The 3,375-nt window shown below is 48.2% G+C and overlaps 1 pseudogene; it reads left to right on the plus strand.

The window, feature by feature from the left end:
• Nucleotides 1–2,920: 2,920 nt before the first annotated feature.
• Nucleotides 2,921–3,038, plus strand: LOC136661777 (5S ribosomal RNA; annotated as a pseudogene).
• The last annotated feature ends 337 nt before the right edge of the window (nt 3,039–3,375 follow it).

Raw genomic sequence — 3,375 nt, forward strand, 5'->3', positions numbered from 1 at the left:
GTCCTTGTGCTTGTTCTTGAGCAGGCTCCAAGGCTGCCATCCCAGGCACCCTTTCCTGGGAGTAAGCTTCATCCGCTGTAATGGGGCTTACTACTGAGTAGACACACAGGATGTCTCCTCTGCTGTGGAGGAAAAGCCTCTCTTTGCACTGAGTGGGGACCTGCTCAGGGAAAGGCGGTCTGCAAGGGCTCGCAATGGCTGAGGGGGAGGGCGTCCTACTGGAGAGTTGGGGAAGGGAAAAACAGGGAGCTTAAGCCTGCAGAGCGAGCAAAATTGAAAAGGGAAACCAATGCGGGGCAGGTGGGGGTGAAGGGAGAGGAAGGCAGGGGGCGGAGGGAAGCAGCCTGCCCTCCCAACACAGGTGCCTCCTGTCACCCCCTTTGCCACTTTCACCCAGAGGAGCCGCAGCAGACGGCTGAAAGAGCTGCATGGGGCTCCAGAGCCGCGGGTTGCTGACCCCTGACCTAACCCCATAGACATCAGGTTCATAAAGTGCATAGAGTATATGTTGAAGAGGTTCCCCTGGAACCGAACCCCATGTGTCCCATAGGCTCAATGATTCAGTATCTGCTAACACGGTATCCACTCGATTTTCCAGGAACCTACCCTAGAGGATAAAAAGAACTGACTGTATATATTTAAATGAGACACCTCTTCTGGTTTTAGCCCTTCATTGTCTGTGGCTACAAGAATGAGGAGCCCATGTCCCTTCTCCTGAATTTAGCACACGCACTCTTGATAGCGTGCCCAGTACCAAGGAACTCCATGGGTCACGTGTACAGTGTTTGTCATGACAATCTAAAACACTCACATGGTCAACAAGAGCAGAGTAGGTTGCAGACAACATTTGGATGTAGGCAGTTTCTTCCTCCCCTGTGATAGAGGACAAGGTGCTTTCTAACACATCCAAAATTTGATACGGAAACACAAGATCTGCCATCATGAGACCAGAATAGGATTGGGCTGTCTGTTTCATTACAATTATTAGGAGAACCGATAGTTGACTTGGTTCAGAGCATCTTCTTGTGTTCAGCCTCTTTCTTAATGGCGTTGCTAGGCAGGTGCGAGGGGTGCAGACCGCACCAGGTGATGCGCCAGGAGGATGCGCCCTGGGGGATGATGGAGCTGGAGTGCAACAAATGCTCCAGAAGGCAGCCTCCCCCCCCCCCACTAAAAAGGACAAAAGAGAGGCTTGAACTGGTAAGGGGAAAGTTTTCTGTTTTCCACTTGCAAAGCCAGGTGGGTCTTTATCTTGGTCTGCTTGAAATAGAAGAACTTTAAACTGGGCACTGGGGAGGGCTGGAAATCTCACTGATTCATTTTGGGGGGGGCATGTTATTGCAGGCAGACTACAGAGAAAATTCACTAGCTGGAACAGGACTGGCTCCCCCTTATTTAATTATTTATAATTATTTATTTTAATTTGCTTGATGATGTCACTTCTGGCCACAACATCGCTTCCAATGGGTCCTGGACAGATTGTCATTCTAAAAAGTGGGTCCCAGTGCTAAAAGTTTGAGAATGCTGCAATAAGGTGTTAATAAGTTGACAAGGGGTGTCAACTTACTAACACCTTCTTGGGTGTTTTTTGGGGGCTGCTTTCATTGGATAGGAACTATTCTGGTGTCATTGGATTCCTCTCTGCCTACCCTTTCCAACAGACTAAGGCAGGCTCTTCTACTCATGAGTAAACATACAATATGGCTGTTTCACTTTCCATAGGGCTCCTTGCATTTTTTGGTTTCTGGTTTTTTGGCCATATGTTTTGATGGAAAGGAGATATTTCACTCTGGTTACTTTCATTACATTCTGCTGGAAATTCCGCATCCAATGGTATATAGCATGATGGGGTTATTCATAACCTCTGCGATGTTAGCAATGTTGGGTCACTTGTGGTATCACCCCCCAAGACTGGTACCTGGGGTGGACCGTTCCCCCCACCCCTCGCTAGCTACGCCACTGGGGTGGAAGGAGATGGAGGCCCTCGCCAATTCTCTGCCCACCCCTTAGTATCAATATATCAGTGGCTACTAAATGTTATCAGTGGCTGTTAGTCATGATGACTATAGGTTCAGGACAGCACGTCTTTGAATACCTGGTCTAGTGATGTCATGGTGAGAATGGGGTGTTGGTTTCACCTCCTGTTATTGAGATCCCAGAGACAGCTGTTGGATCACTGTGAGATGAGACTTTGGCCTGAGCCAGCTGGGAACCCATATGTTCTTATGGTATGCATATCATACCTGGTGCAGGAGCCCAATGTGCCACCCCCATCCTCCTCCCAGGGCAGTGCAGCACCCTGGACAGTGGGCATGGTGATGCACCATTGTCCCACCTCCACTGGTTTTTTGCTATAATAGGATATTTCAACACAGCTTGTTTCATTGCATTCTGCATGAAATTACACATTGATTGATACATGATAATGATAATATTATTAACATATTCACATGATGATATTATTCAAAAATACCTACATTTTACATATTTTGGCCAGGAGGGTGTCACTCCCCCTATGCGCGTCACATGATGCGGCCACACACCCCTAGCGATGTCACAGCTTATAGAAATCTCATCAGCAACTGTTCTTTGAGATTCAGCAGGCATTACTCATGTGCTCCCAGGCGAGGCTTTGCAGCTGTGAGAGCTACAAAACATGCAAGCTGAGAAATTCCGTAAGTGGAATGCTGCAATCAGTAGTGCATTACATGGTTGCTGTATGATCTCACAAAATGGCAGGCCATGCACACAGCCTTGCACAAGCCGCAGCCAGAACCCATGAGCTCCAGGGGCTGGGGCAGTGGCGTTGCTAGGGGGTGCAGGGGTTGCAGGCTGCACCTGGTGACATGCACGGGGGGGGGTGTCACATCACTACTGGCCAAATTTTTTTAAAACTTGGTATTTTCAAATAATACAATCATGTGCAGCAACTGCTACCCTGCATGTTCCCGATCTCGTCTGATCTCGGAAGCTAAGCAGGGACAGGCCTGGTTAGTACTTGGATGGGAGACTGCTTGGGAATACCGGCTGCTGTAGGCTTATACCATAGTCTTTTGAGACTGAATCATATTATGTACCATTTGATGTATGCTTTCATGCAGATGCAATGAAACAAACTGCACTGAAATATTTCTATTCTATTAAACGTTATAGCTAAAAAACCAGCAGGTGAGTGGGGCAATGATGCATTGCCACACCCACCACCTGGGGGGCATTGCCATGCCCACTGCATGATTGGTGGTCTATCATGGGGGTAAAGTGCTGGTGATGGAAACTCCAGGTGATGGAAACTCTCGTGACACCACTGGGCTGGAGCCCTCCATGCTCAAAAAAAAATTCTTCACCCATCAAGGGAGAAACCATTTTCAGGCAGGG

Source organism: Tiliqua scincoides, chromosome 10 (genome assembly GCF_035046505.1).
Source record: "Tiliqua scincoides isolate rTilSci1 chromosome 10, rTilSci1.hap2, whole genome shotgun sequence".
NCBI lineage: Eukaryota > Metazoa > Chordata > Lepidosauria > Squamata > Scincidae > Tiliqua > Tiliqua scincoides.